The following is a 16,401-nucleotide window of genomic DNA, read 5'->3' as shown; positions in this document are numbered from 1 at the left end:
GCGCTGAGAGAACCCGAGCTCGCGCCGTCCGGGCAGAATCCGCCGCTGCTCTGGCAGCCGAGCGTCCGCCTCCTCCCGCGGCTGCTGCGGGTGGAAAGACTTACAGGAGGGAAGGCGAGGAGGCGGGAGGGAGGGAAGCAACGAAAGCTGCTTGGAGTCGGCCCGGGGAGGGGGCGGGAGAGGAGGGTTGCGCCGAGCTCACCCCCTGCAGACTCCGCCCATGCGGGGGGCAGCGGCGCCCTGGGGACTGGGGAGGGGTCTGCAGAGTGGCGAGTCCTAGGGGGACGGATAGTACCGAATTGGGCCGCTAGGGCCCAGGCCACCGGTCAACTCCTAGCCCTTTCCGGCACCCCGATCCGGGAGGGGATAGGTGGGCTGGAGCAGTTTAATGGGCAGGTAATTTTCTCCGTGAGTGATTTCGTGCAAGCCCTTCCTAATTATTCATCCCTCGGTCTGCCGGAGCTTGCACGCGCTTTCTACAAATAGATCATTGTCCCGGACCCAGGGCCCAGCCTCGTGACCCGTTAAAATCACCCACCCACTCACTCTTCACCCTTTAAGCAAAAGAAGTTGAGCTGGAGGGAGGAAAGGAAAGGAAACATAAGCACCTCTTGGACAGGGAGGGTTGTGTGCGGGTACCAGATGGGGAGGAGAACAGAATCCGGAGGAGGGCGGGGTACCCCTAACCCCTGAGGGCTCCTGTTAGCCTGGCTCCGCGCCCCCCCACCCCGAGGAGAGGAGGGGCTGGCATCTCCTCTGGTACTCGGTGGCCCTTGTGACCTCTCCAAGACGACTTTGCTGCGGATCGTAGGATGCCAATGAGTTCAGCAAAGGACACTTTGGATGAGGAGGCGGAGCCGGAATCAAAAAGCTTGGAGAGTTGTGGGGTGGGGGGTTCCCGGACCCTTAAGCTTCCTTAGACTAGCACCTTCGAAAGGCCATTCAGAAAAACACAGATTCTGACTGAAGAAAGGTGACCACCTAACTGGGTTAACAGAAGCCAAAAGCAAAGCAAAGCAAAGCAAAGCAAAACAAAACAGAAAACCGAATTTCAGCCCAAAGAGCATAAAACCTCGAAAATCGAGGCAATATACGACCAAATGGATGTCCTTCGGGACCAGGTATGCATAGGGGAGCCCATGTGAAATCAAAGGGATGCCAGGGTCTGTGGTGCCCCGGTGTGGCCGGGCCCACGTGTGATCACAGGCTCGCTGGTAGCTGTTTGAAGCTTGTTCGGGTGATTAGGAGGCGGCCTGCAGGAACTCACGCGGGTCCCTGCGCCGCGAGCGTCAGATGGTGAGTCTTTAGTTCCCCCTACTGGAAAACATTAGGAAAGATTCTCTCCATTTGAGGAAGAGCCTTTTTTGGCTGGACCTGTACACTTTGGTTCTGCCACTTAGTTCTCCCTCGCCCCTTATAGGTATGATATGGTGTGTTTTTAAAAATGGTCAGCAACATTGACATTCACGCAATTATGAGAATCTTTACGGCAACCCAGCACGCTTGAAAATTGTAATGAAATACTCTTGGAAAAGAACGAAACAAGCCATTTTTCTCCTGGAACATCACAGTAATTTCAGCGCACTTTGGGTCTATCGTATGTTGCTATAAAGAAAAAACGTAGTAGAGTGAAGTTAAATCACTTGAATTTTCACAATGATGATTCTGAATTAGCACTACATGGGAAAAACCATGAAGGGGAAACAAGTTCCCCAGCTTCCTTCCTCATACCCCTCTCCCCAGAACTAAGAAGAGTTCGAAGTTAGATAACACTATGTTGTACCAAAATTTAAGAAGTTTTTGGGATAAACATCTCTTGTATCTGTCTAGCATAATGGAAAATAATTGATAATGCTTCATATTACACATTTGAAATAGGTTTAAATCTGAGGATTACAAACTTCCTCCATTCTTATAAATAACGTATCCCCTATGCCTTAGCCCAGGCCTTTTTTTCTTATTTATGCGCAATAAAAAATTCGCCGAAAAATAGGCTTTCCCTAATAAAATAGTGCAGGAATTAACAAATCATGTAAACTTTTAACATTTTTAATTTTAAGATGAATCTTAGACTGGGAAACACGAATATTTTTCACCTGGAATTTTCTTATGACTTCCTTTATCAGGCAAAAGATACATTCTGCTTTACACTAGAGAGAGACTCACCAACTATAAATCCTTTTCCATAAGTAACCTATTAAACCAGAAAGACACAGAAAGAGTAAGAGTGGCAATAGAGTAAGGAGGGATAGTTAGGAGGAGATCCATCTACCAATTTCTATTGTCCTGTAAGAAAATGTAACTTTTCATCTCTCAGAAAGTTATCTGTATAGGGAGTATGATGAGTAGCTCATATAGAGAAGAAGTCTACTTAAGGAAATTTTATTTAGTTATATTCAATAGGCATCTTTGGCCAATAATCTTTATTTCACATTCATAATTACTAAAAGTAGCAAAGCAAGCCAGGGATATCAGAATGGTGCTATCTTTTTTCTTGTACACGCACTACACTATGACATATCATTAGTTTAGAGTTTAAAGCAATCTTGCACCTTGTAGACATACTATAACACTTTAAGAAATTACTTTTATTATTTAATTTTTCAAAAACTCTTGGTGCACTAAAACATCATAGTATTATCATATTTTCAAAACTGAAGAATTTTTAAAGCCGGAAGATCACCATTTGTTACCTGTTCAATTTAAATTTTTCTATATGATAATATCTCATATATTAAATAAAATATATTGGTTATTACTTACAGAAGGCACAAGAAAATTAAACTAAGTGAGGCATTAACAATTGTGAGAAGTTTGAGTTACTTGTTTCTATATTATTTTTTATTATACCCCAACTTGTTCCAAAAAAATATTTGAAGGAAACAAGGTAAAGATAATATGATTCTTCTGAAATGTACCAAATTTCAATCAATTTCCTATTGAAGTATCCACTAATACTTGTTTATATGTAATAAAAACTATGTATCTAATTTGAAAGGTATTTTGGTACATTACATAGAGTTATTAAAATTTTCTATTTACAATATGAGGTTTAAGTTAACTGAAATGTAGCAATATTTCATTTAAAACATTTTTTCTGACAAATAGCTGGCAAATTTTGTTACGATGGACTTTTATCTCTTTAGAATTAAAATCAACTTGGAAAACCATTTTCTACCTTGATTGAATTTAATGATACTTAACAGTTTTTGAATAATTACAGTAAGTAGTATATAACACTGAGTTATAGTTTCTTTAAATATGTACAACTGTCAATCTTTTATATCACATAAGAGTGTTCAGAAGTCATTGACAAGATTGTGGCTTTTATTTCTCTTCATAATATCAGTACATAGCTGCCCATCAAAAAACACACAGACACAAATTTTACTAAAGTACAAAACTTAAACAACTGTTTGCTCAAAATGAAAGAGTATTTTTGTTTGTTTGTTTGTTTGTTTTTTGGTAGTAACAAGTTTGATAACCTGTCATGTAGGTTAGGCTAATGGCTTTACAAAGTAAGCAAAATTATCTACCTTGAAAAATAAAAAGTGTAACTTTAGTTACTAGGGTATACTAGTTTATGTTCGGGGATTTTTTTTTTCCTGTCTATTCTTTTATGATTTCTTTTTAAAGATCTCAAGTTCTTATTTTAAGATATGGCCTAACTTATATGATATAAAATGGTGCATTTCTTGTAACACCATGGTATCTTGTAACCAAGAAAATCCCTTTGATTCTTTGCCAATTTATTCTGTGTCCATCAGCTCAAACTCAACTTTGCATAATTGAATTTTAACAACAAATAACTATAATGCTAATAAGAAAATTCACTTTGTGACTGAAACACTTTTCACTGTTAGTAAAAAGAAGTTGTCAAAGATTTGGGGAAAAAGTCATCATACCTACAGGGCCCAATTGTGACACTGAATTGTCTTTCAAACATATTTCATATTTTGTTCTTTAAGAAAAAAAGTGCTTATTATACAATACAATACAATAATTCAATGGAGTTAGTTCAAGGGCACATATAATCCAGTTGCACTTTCTATGGTTCTATCATATAAGAACTAATCTGTTTGGGAACAGATTCTTGTTTTCTTCCCATACGCAAAATATCTTCTTTCTGCCTGATAAAATAAATTCTGACTGCCAATGGCACGCCTGAAGTTCGTTTTACAAATATTAGGTTTCTAGTTGTTAGATATCAGCAGGAAATCTTTGTAATATACTCTTGTTCTTTAAAAGTTAAACATCACACATTGCCCCTCTTTTGGTACCAGAGATAGAACTCAGGCCATTGCGCTTGCAAGGCAGACGGCAGAACCACTGAGCCAAATCTTTGGCCCATTGACTTTCTTAAGTGATAAAATAAATGGAAAAATATTTTGTGGCTGAGTTTATAGATAAGCCTAAAGTGACACAGCAGTATAATATACATGATACTTTTTATTAAAGTATTTCAATTTGATGGAAAATTCTCTCCATCTTTCTTAGGTAGTTTCTACTGATTAAATTTCTACATTGCAAAAACGAGTACAGTGGTAAATGGTTTGGTTCTCCATGTAGTTTTAGCTTTTTCATTATATGCTAATATGAATGTAAAGAGATTTAAGAACCAAATACATAAAACTACAAAGTGGTACTGTAGTTTTTACCAGTTGGATACAAATTATAGAAGCTCCTATGTTATTGACATTTTAATATTTAAATTTTTAATGACAATTTCCTTATACAATGGAGGAATAAAAATGTGAATATATTTACACTGTATCTAATTAAACTCATACATGTATGGCATGTATGAATGTTCATGATTTTTAACAATTCAAGAAACACTTCATCAAATCTCCATCCTTAATTTCTCATTTTTCTAAAATTACTCACTAAGATCTTTTTCTTCAGTGATCTGCCAAAATTAGTGTTTGAGGTGTAATTGGTATAGACAAGGTCAGGAAAAATTATATAGCATAATGAGCATTGAGAGTTTTTTATTTGTCTTTCAGTGTTCTTAGTTTGGCTCTACAGCTGGCTCAAGTCTAGGTTGTTCCTTACCTCATATTTGTCATTACTTTTTCTTTTCTCTACTCCACACCATGCTGTCAGATTTAAAAGACATTTGGTGACAATGCGGAAGGAACTTTTATGGGTGTTCTGGTAGTCTGTTGTTTAGCCTTTATTATAAATAAGGTTTAAACTATCAACAAAGGGATGAAAATCTATTTTAAAGTTTTCCAGATAACATTCTGCAGTATTCCTAAGTGAAATATTTACTACTCATTAGGAAACTTTTAGTTTTCTCTGATCTAACCCTGAAGCAGCATTTCCACTCCATTATCTCTGCAAAGAGAAGGTATAATAAATGGGCTCCAGAATAGGGAAAAGACAGAGCATGCTGGCTGAAGGGAAAGGCAGATTTCCACTGTAATCTTTGTTCTACCACTCACATGGTATGATCTTAAACATTGCTTCACCTATAAAATAAAGATAAAGGCATTACAAGGGCATTCTTGTGTTGCATCAAAAGAACTTGTAGTGTACATTTTAATCATTTTCCAATATTTAGGGCTGCTGAAGTATTCTAATGGAGCTCCATAATGATGGACCTTAACAAAGAGGCATATTCTTTTTCTACACAGAAGTTGGCCAAATTTCTTAGCCTCCTTTGTAGTTAATTTGGACCATGTGGTTGAGTTCTGGCCAATCAATAAAGGCAAACAGTTTTACATTTGGCTCTGAGATTCCTCCAACACCCTCCTCCTAAGTACTCTGCTCATTCATTCCTTAGGTGGCCAAATTCTGTAGAAAAATTTGAGTCCCGGATGGAATAAAGGACTCCCAGAATGAACATGTACAGAACATTCAGACTATTTCGATCTACTATATGCTTTTGACTCTGAGTTGTATAATCTATACATTGTAACGTGTTCAGTTATTGAAGTTTTAACATTCTTTGTTGTAGCTCTTAACCTGTCCTAACAAATAAGATCAAAATAAAACCAAATCAAATTAAATTAAAGTTTAGCTGGAAACATTGTAATATATTTCTTCACAAAACATTAAGTTATGGTTCATATGATAAAAATTAAATTATGATAACTAATTTGGGAAACACTATAACACTGCAACATGCCTTTTATAGTGACTGTGGTAGTGAAGCTAATTTGATTGACTTGTTGCTTAGGGGCTTAGTAAAGCACACTTCCAGGACAGGACCTTGGGTATTACTGTATGTATGTTCTCTGGCCCCTCCCTTTCTGTCTCTCTTCCTCCGATCAACTTTCCACTGCCATCAACTAAGCCTCTTTGACTTGCCACAACCTCCTGCCATCATATGACTTCCTTTGAAATGCTAACCACTAGCCACTTTTAAGCCTTTCCTCCTTTAAACTGTAGACGTCAGGCATTGTGTCTTAGGGTTGGGAAAGCAGAATAATACATTAATAATATTACTTACTTATCACAAAACATATAAAGATGTTAGCATCATTGCTCTCTCAGAGTAGTAGAAGCTCAAACCGATGAGGAAACCAGTAATGTCATAGTTTAGAGCTGCCATTCATAATCAATAGAGCCTATAGCATCAACAAACATAAGCGAGAATGTTTTACAGCAATGTTTCTTGACATCTAATTTTTCATTATTGCTTCCCTAAGTAACTGGTATGCTCTGAATATGTCTCCTTGGAATTGACACTTTGAAACCCTAACTCTAGGTGATGATAAGAGAAGGTGAAGCTTCTGGTAAATAACTGGGTCATGAAGACTCCTTATTATGGGGTCCCCAGAGATGCAATCTCATGCACCATTTGATGACCCAGTAAGAAAGCAATCACTACCTATGAACCAAACCAAGCCCTCAACAGATGCTGAATCTGCCCAGATTTTTTTTTTCTTTTTTTGATACTGGACAATGAACACAGGACCTTCACATTGAGCTACATTCCCAGATACTTTTTTTACTTTTTATTTTTATTTTAAATTGAGATCTTGCTAAGTCACTGCATGGTTCAAGCTGAGCTTGAACTTGGAGTCCTCTTGTCCTCTTGCTTCAGTATTGGATACACTACTCTGACAAGAGGCGACCACAACCATACTGGCCTGCCAGCATTTTTTTATAGACTTTTCAGCTATAAAAAGTTTATAAGACTTCCAGTTTATGATATATTTTAATAATAGCAATCTGAACAGAGTAAGATGGGAGTAATTTTAGACCTTTGTTTACTGATCACTTCTCAGAGGAGGAATTCCATATAACAGACAAGCCTCTTATATGCTTATATACTATATGTATATGTTCCTAATAAATAAAATAAGAAAGTTTTTCTTTGCCCCTAGAATAATTTTCCTGTCACAGTGAGGATGAATTCTACAGACACAAGCAGTTCCCATATCTGAAGCAACAACGAAGGTCATTTCCTGTTATATATGAATTAGCTGGGAATTCCTAAACATCTCATTCTGGGGGGCTAGGTTGTTGGGACACTCATTTTTCAAATAAATGTAAATCCTGGATGGAAACAACTGCTTGCCAAACTAAAACAAAGTAATTATTTACCTGCCTTCATGTCCAACAAGGAAAGCAAATGGTGATATTTGTTGCTGCTTCTACTATCCCAGCTAGCCACCTCCTACAGTTATTTGTTTTTAAAGGGAGTTACATAAATTCATTGTGGCAATATGGGTTATTGCAGGCTGAAGAGAAATGACTGGCCATCATATGCTTCTGTATTGGGTTGAGTAGAAGCCTCCAAATTCATGTCCACTCAGAGTCTGTTTGGAAATAGGGTTTTTGCATATAAAACTGAGCTGTCCTCATACTGGATTACGATACACCTGAAATCAATGAATACTATTCTCAGAAGAAGGAAATTTGCTCAGAGAAACAGAAACTGAGGAGAAAGCAATTATGTGATGATGGTGGAGAGTAACCATATGCTGCCACAAACCCAAAGAATTCTAGGGGCCTCCAGACCCTGGAAAAGGCAAGAAAGAATCGTTCTCTACAGCTGACTCTACTGACTTTGACTTGGCCTTCTAGTCTCTAGAAATGTGAAACACAAGTTTATCATGTTTTAAGACAGTAAATTTGTGAAAGTTTGTTATGTTAGCTCTAAAAGACAATATAGCCAAAAATAAAAGACAATATAGCCATTATCTAGATAAATTAAAATGGGAAAATATATATTTTTTACTTACTGAAAATCAAGTATATGTATGATAAATTAGTAGAAGTCGTTGGAAATAGTCATAGGCACTTAAAAATCTATGTAATATATTATGTAAAGGCACACAGATAAACACATGTATATCTAAACACAAAGAATTTAAGTGAAAGAAAAGTTAGGCTTAAAAAGTTTACAGTAATGGGATGGATTTAGCTCAGTGGTACCGCGCCTGCCTTGCAAGCTGAAAATCTTCAGTTTAGTCCCCTGCTGAAAAAGAAAAGTTTATATTAAAGGGTCCATTTTAGAATGTCAGAAATGAATGGTATTTTTAAGATCACTCATTATCATTTTCTTCTTATGTACCTCTAGGATCCAAGGCCAATTTAAATAAATAATGGAAGGCTGGGAATTTAGCTCAGTGGTGCCACTGTCTACCTTGCAAGCCCAAGGACTCAAGTTTGATCCCCAGCACCAAATCAAAAAACAAAAATAAATGAATAAATAAATAAATAAATGATAGACTATTTATTAATTGCTCTTTCAAAAAATTTATTAATTTATCCAAGAAACTTTAATAATTTGTATATTGTCTTTTGCTAATAATTTCGGCAATGGCCAGTGAATTCTTATTACAATTTAATTTTGTACATTTAGACACACTTTTAATTCTTTGTGTAATTAGACTCATCAGAGTTTTGGAATAATTCTATGGTATGAAAAAGTTAGAAGAAATATTATGCAGCTATAGCCTCTGTGTGGATCCATGAAATAAAAATGCTCAGTCCTGATTTTATTGATGTTTTTATTAAATGACTCCTGCAAAATATGAAAGGTTATCACAGAAGGAGATTTATGTAACTATGGCAGTAAATAGAAGACTTACGTGTTTTCCTCTGTTAATTTATTTAATGTAGTATTAGAGGAGCGGGCTTAACTCTGATGTTTTTTTCACCTTTCCTGATTTTTTATTTTTTTGGGGGGGTTATTAGTACTTATTTGCAGTACATGATGATAACATTCATTGTATAGTATGGATACATGTACATACATGTATATACACATGTATAGTATGGGTACATGTATATACATGTATATACACATCTTTTTTTCCTCCTTCATTTCACTGCCTTTTATTATGCCAGCCTCAGATTCATTCTTTTTTTAAAAAAGATCTCATAAGATAATATAGACAGATTAAAAACTGGACTAACAGGCTGAAAACATGAAAAAGATAGGATAATTGCATTAACTCAAAATACACTTTTAGATACCTTGTCAGCCCTGGATTACAAAAATTTATTTTTTCTCTATTTTTCTTATGATTTGTCTTTTATTAACTATATTGTTTTTCATACATGATAAACCATACAAGTCTGTGTGTCTGATTTACTCTACTTAACATTATTGTTTCAAGGTACATCCATTTTCCTACAACTGACTCAAAATTTTCCTTAATGGCACAGTGGTAGCCAAATCTTAATTTTTATGACACCACCCTATTTCCATCCATGAGTTTTCATCTATATTCATTTTTAAAAGAAGAAAAAATACTCTTCAAACTTAAAAACTCTTAAAATTATTCAATTTATGCTATCTTGGCAACTTCATCTGTACAATAAGCCTGACAGCAGCCAGTCAGTCACTCTAATCATTAAGAAGAAGGATAACAAGTTAAGATGCTGGGTAGCTTAGGTTGAAGGAACATAGTTTCATTAGTCTATTACATTTAGTCCAAGACAAAATCTACAGTAAACATTGGAATATATAACAAGCTATATTTATGCTGAGAAAAATCCATGAATTCACACCAACATCTTCTAACAAAATAATCGATATGAATGTTGTCCAAGGACTCATAGTACTAGAAACTGTGAGTTATTTCAAAACTTTAGGGTGAAACGAGGTGTTAGGACAAGGATTCTGCTTTGTTTTGTTTTTTTTAAAACAGAAAACATTCCACAAACAGCCACATTCCTGCTAGCATGGAGTCAAAATCGGGGAATATGAAAAGTTTTATATGCATAGAACCAAGAAGAAAAGTAGAAAAGAAATGTCAGATGGCTTTGAAAAGTTTTTGGGGCATTTAAAAAGGTCAGAGATATAGTGAATAATATTCATTAGGAAAGACAGAAATTGGTGTTCTTAAAAATAAGTGAATGTGTGGGGGGTTTAGCTCAGTGGTTCCGTCACCTGCCTTGCAAGTGCAAGGTCCCAAATTCAATCCTCGGTACCGTAAAAGCTAACTAACTAACTAATAATAATATTATTATTAATAATAATAATAAATGACTTTGGCAGAAGTGTACAAAAATAATCAAGAGCACTGACACAGGACTCACTTCGAAGTCCATTTCATCCCCGCGATACTGCGTTCACTAATTCGCTGTTAATTGTTGCTTCCTGCCTAAAGTGGTGTATGGAACAGCCTTATTTTGAGATAAGCTTTGAAAATTTTTGAATTAGGAGACTTCATGAGCAGGGCCTTGTTTACTTGCCACAGAAGGTTATAGAGAAGGGTAAGGAAATGAAACAGAAGAAAAAGAAAACAAGTAGGAGGAAATAAATGCAGGAGGTGTAAGGAAGTCAGAGAGAGAGGAGTGTTGGATACGCTTGACTTCAGTGAAACAAAAACTGGAGAAAGCCATGTGATTTCATAGTCTGGCCTCCGGTTCTGCTTCAGAGCCTCTGTTTCCAGTAGTTGTCTTTCTACTCCAATTCTGTCTTGTTTGATTTAATGCAATATGGCCTTATTAATTTATACCACAGGACTTTGGAGTTAGCTTAGCTAGGATCCACACCCCAGACGCAATAAAATATTCTAAGTGGACCTGAGAGTAGTTCTTAACGCCTCCCCTCACAAGAGATTTGAATGTGACCCTTGGTGGTCCTGAAACTACCACTCATTACAGAGAGACCTCTCTTTACAGCTACAGTTCAGTAACAGACATGCTATGTTCAACAATTCAGAAAGATCTTTTTGAATGATTCCTAGCATCTGATAGTAAAAAAGCTAACTAAAACCACCTAGCAACTATCATGTCTATATTTTTCAGAATTTGAGTTCACATTTTGTTCAGTTGACTTTTCATGCTAATGTAATACGTTCAAACTGATAACGTCTGTGTGTCCTTTTGCATACACCTAGGACGTAGTTTGTCTAACAATCCCAGGGTCATCTTCTATCACTCACCACAAGGCAGCTCCATGGAGATGTCCTTTCATGAGTGTGTGGGCCATCGGCTCCATAGGGGACCTTACTGCATTAGGGGCTTCAGGTGGATTCTTCCTACTTACTCCTCTTAGACTGACATTTCTTTTGGTAATATGATATTGTCATCACTGTTTCCATCAGAAGGACATTTAAGGATGTTATTAACATTATAGCTTGTCAGAGTTATATTAATTTTCCTTGAAATAGTATTGTTTCCACTGAGGAATAGAATTATATTTTGCCTGTCTCCAGAAATGCTTTTAAATTAGTCTTGATGTTGACTACATGACTTTTCACTGCTGATGTAATTTACTTTTTTATCTGAATGTTTGATAAGTAGCTGGATGACTCTCTTCTTCTAGTTAAAAATCCATTAACCTCTCCCCCAGAAAAACTGTTGCTTTAAAAACATTAGCTTTTTATATTGAAGGCAAATACCAAAATGCATTATGTTTGTCAAAGTGCTTGTTTCTATATCTGCATAGGTCTCCTAAGCAGGAAGTTGCAATGGCTGGAATAAAGAAAACCGAAGGAGAAATAATTAGTTCAAGCAACTCAACACATGTCTGCTCTGTACAGTTATAGGACAGGGCATAACACGAAGACTTCTGTCTCAGAAACTTATCTTGGCTTTCCAGTTCCTATAAAATGATAGACTTGGAATAGTAACTTCTAAAATGCCAAGTAAAAATATTCTATTATTTATTTTGCCCATGTAGAAAATACTTCCAAGGATTCACCACTTTTGTCAACACTTTGGCTTGAGCACTTTGCAAGAAAAATCATTGCTTTGGGTTTTATTTATTTATTTTTCATTTTTAGTTTTAGTTTTTGTTTATTGGTACATTTTAGGTATACAGTACAGTTACATTCATCATTGGGATCTTGTATCTTTACATTGTACCTTGTACCTTGGTTCTCATTTTTTCCCCCTATCCCTGCCCTCCCTTCGCCTCTCCTCTCCTCTGCATTTGCAAACACTTTATTTCCATTTTTTCATTTTTCCTACCTTCCCCCTACCCTTCCCACTTTCCATACACCTTTAGCCCTTTTCTTCCTATTTATTGCTTTGGGTTTTAAATTCTATGAAATGGACCTGGGATTTAGCTCAGTGGTTCTGCCTGCCTCACAAGCACAAGGACCTGAGTTCAATCCCCAGTATCAAATAAATAAATTCTATGAGATAAGATTAATTTGAAAGATATGATGTGAAGTGCTGCTTTTTTTATAGTCTTGCCTTGATAAACCTGGTCTAATACAAAATGCTTGTTTTTATTCTGCGAAGCTGACTCAGTATATGCCATTGTTCTTTGGAAGTAAGGGTTGACTTGGACGTTGTAGTCATTCGTAGTAACTATCCACTATATTCCACAGGAGCAGTAAATCACTATCCTCTATTAAAATAAATGATGTACTAGTACCCATGGTAAAAAAAGTTTGTAATGATATAGCTATGGATGTAATATATTCCTGGATGTTAAGTGGTCACCAGTATTTCCATGGAGATATATTATTAAAAACCTATAGGATTAAAGCAAACTATCCATGGCTCTCTTAATATCCAGGATCTAAGCATATATTCTTATCTGTTTGAGTATATTTTACCATGGGCATTTAGTATTGATTGTTGATTTGATGGTGATGTTGGTGATTATGGTAAAGGCAAATTTTAAATTTTCAATAAATTAAAATATTGAGATTATCATATGAGAAATGTCTCCCTGTAGGTAACATGAAGGCTGTTTCTTTTCTTTCTTTTTTTTTTTGGTACCACAGATTGAGCTTGGGTTCTTGTGCTTGCAAGGCAGGCCACCGAATCACTGAGTTAAATCCCGGCCCATGGAGGCTATTTCTTTACCAGGCACCTTTTACAAAATAAAACCTTAAAACATCCAGCTCAAAGCAAAAAGTGATGTGGAGATTTATGTGGGCATCTTTTTAAGTGCTCCAGGGATTTCTAGGTGTAAATCCCCAAATGCCAACACTATATAAGACTTTCCATTATCACCCTACTGTCCTATTCTGAGTTCCCTCAGCACAAATGGCACCACCCAGGAGACTTTTCCTAAGAGAGCAGTAAAGATTCTCCGAGGTTGTTTGCATTTCAAAAGAAATTCACATAAATCACGAATCTTTTGTCTAACCTTATGTCACCCCCTTTATGTTCAGTTGGGAACAATTTGTCCATTCTTTTAGAAACTTTTGTTAGTTATCATGTTAACTAAATTTCTAAGTCACTGAAGAACATTACATTTGGTTTTGCCCTTAGAAATAAATTTATATTTGAATTTGTTAAACCCCAGAATCTGGAAAGCTTCCACAAAATTAATTAAATTTAAAAATTAATTAATTATATCACTTGGGACCTATTCTATTTGTTTTCAAGCATCAATGTGGTGATCAAATCTAATAAAAAGATATAAACTTGAAGAATCTTATGAGCTGATGGAAGGATTAGGCAGTCATTAGTGAAGACAAGACCAAAATAATAACTGAGTTGGAATGCAAATGACATTATTTGACCTTAAATGTCTAATAGCAATCATTAAAATAAATAACTTTTCCATTATAATAAAATGTTTTGTTTTGAAAGTTTATGGCTTTAGATTTATCCTTTAGATTTAACTACCACACATTCTGAAGGGAGGGGCCAGCCCTCCTGTCTCCTGTACCCCTGTCTTTGAAAGAAGGCAACTAAATTAATTTACTGCCAAAGGACAGACTTTTCAGTCTTAAAAAGTACAAAACAAAACAGAAAAAGGTCAAGAGTGGTCACTTTACTAATGTTTCATTGTCTTCACTTTATGGTACTCCTATATTCAAAAGCATGACTTTCCCTCTGCAATGTGGTCTTAACTCATGAAGTCAAAAGAAAGGTGCAGACTTAGGGGACAAAATAAATATATAACAATGTTGCAAAATAGTGATAAAACGTGCATAATGTAAAAGCAAAGTTTAAATTTATTTTCTCTCTTGATTTGTGTCATTATTATTATAAATACAAATCAGAACAATAGGTATGTATAACCTCTATGTCTCTAACTATTAAAACACACTTAGAACTCCAAACTGAGAGAAATAACTAAAGGTTGGAAATTTAGCGGCTGTATATATTCTCTCAGTGTAGAATTCAGACTTCTTTACTCTTAGTTATTTCTCTCCAATAGAATGGATTCTGTAAATCCCTGCCTCTAGTGAGCATCCTACTCTCTCTAAACACTTGTATATGTCTTATATACTTGTTTCTACACTGAAGTTAACATTGAGAGTGATAAACATGTTAGACTTAGGGCCCTTCTGCCTCACGTCCCTGATACTCTACTCTTTCTGCATCCTCTTCCATATGATCCCGCGTAAAGTTTTCTGAGACCCTCATATGATCTATGGTGAAACGTTAACACAGTTCTCCACTTAAATACAGACATATTACTTGATAGTGAAATACAGTACTAAACCAAAGTGGAAAGCTACAATTTGAAGGGATACTTTGTAATAACTTGTGATAGCTAAATAAATACATACCATTGTGTGTGTTTTGTCAAAGTAGACCTGACCTCCTGTGCATATACTTAGTATAATGGACATGATGTACATAGAATCTGAATTATTAGGTTCAAGCAAAATGTCATATCAATACAACAATTTTCTACTTCCAGCAATTAAATTAAGATTGCTATTGTTGTTATGCGATATACTCTAGATAGTCTTAATTTTCAAAAACATGAGTGTGAAATTTTTTTATTGTGCCATTTTATATTTATTGTATGATTTTAAGTATAATCAGAACATTTTTAAAAACAGTTCTGGCTATACATACGGCAGACTAACAGATTCAGATAAGTCAGAGGACAGGAATTTCACATGAGAATTTCATCAGTATAGGCAGGTTTTATTGTTTTTTCTGTACCGTTTTATGTTTGAAAGAAACATTTTAAAAGAATTCTGTATTGGTAAGAATGTAGTTCATTTCTTTCCATACTTTTCACTAAGAAACTTCATTCTTTCAGCAGTACTTCTGTTTCTTAGAATAAAAGCACTAAAATGTTTGGCATGCAAATGTTTATTAAAATTACTGTACAATAATAAATTTTTTTCTTATTTTCTTTTATTTCCTTTTTGGTACATATTTGCAACACACTAGAATCAAAACTATCCTTGTGAATTAGAACATACAAACATCACATCTTGATTATTTTTATACCCACTTCCCTGTAGCTTACTTTTGTCTTTTCTATTTTCCTGCACCCTAGGCCAATCCTTGTACTGGTAGCTTACATGGTGGGATGACCCAAATTTTTTCCAAGGCACCTATGAGTCCATGGTTTCAGTGCCTAACAGTGGCTTCTGTACTCGACTATTAGTTACTGTCAAATATGGAAGTGCTTGAATGAATGTTCTGCGTTCCATACCCAGAACTCCTTGCCCACATTTTTTAGCAGCAACCCTCATGATAATCTTTAATTTCAATTTTTACTTTTATTAGTACATGTTTTCACCATGTAATAAGTATATTCATCATATGGAGTGCATATATATACATAAAATATCTGAATTATTTTATGTTCCCTTCTCTCCCTCTACTCTCACTCCATCTCTTGGTTCTTTTATCACTTGAAAAGATCTACCACCCATTCATAATGGAAGGCATTTTGAGAGCTTATTTGAACTTTTATGATTTTTCTTTTCTCACTCACTATTATACAATAATTTCACGGGAGAAAAAAAATGGTTTGTACAAATGTTAATTTTCAAGCCAGTCCCAAATGAACAAATATTGCATGATTCCACTACACAAGATTCTTAAAGTAGTCAGATTATATAGACAGAAAGTAGAACAGTGGGTGCCAGGGCTAAAGAGAGAGGAGAATGAGATTCATTCTTTAAGAAGTAAAGAGTTTCACTTTTGGAAGGTGAAAGTGTTCTGGAGATGGATGGTAAGGATGGTTGTATAACAATGTAAAAATAATTGGTATCATTGAAATGTGTACTTAAATTTGTTTAAATGATAATTTTAAGTGATATA

General features: G+C 35.6%; 1 protein-coding gene across 11 annotated transcripts in view; it reads right to left on the bottom strand.

Annotated features, from left to right (window-relative positions):
- Robo2 (roundabout guidance receptor 2) overlaps positions 1 to 16,401 on the bottom strand; it is a 1,584,609-nt gene that overhangs the window by 565,315 nt on the left and 1,002,893 nt on the right. The gene's annotated exons all lie outside the window — the stretch shown is intronic.

This window comes from Fukomys damarensis, unplaced genomic scaffold, assembly GCF_012274545.1.
Source record: "Fukomys damarensis isolate Sample0158 unplaced genomic scaffold, DMR_v1.0_HiC HiC_scaffold_24, whole genome shotgun sequence".
Lineage (NCBI taxonomy): Eukaryota > Metazoa > Chordata > Mammalia > Rodentia > Bathyergidae > Fukomys > Fukomys damarensis.
Note: the sequence above shows the minus strand (reverse complement) of the source record. Positions and strands in the feature narration are given on the sequence as shown.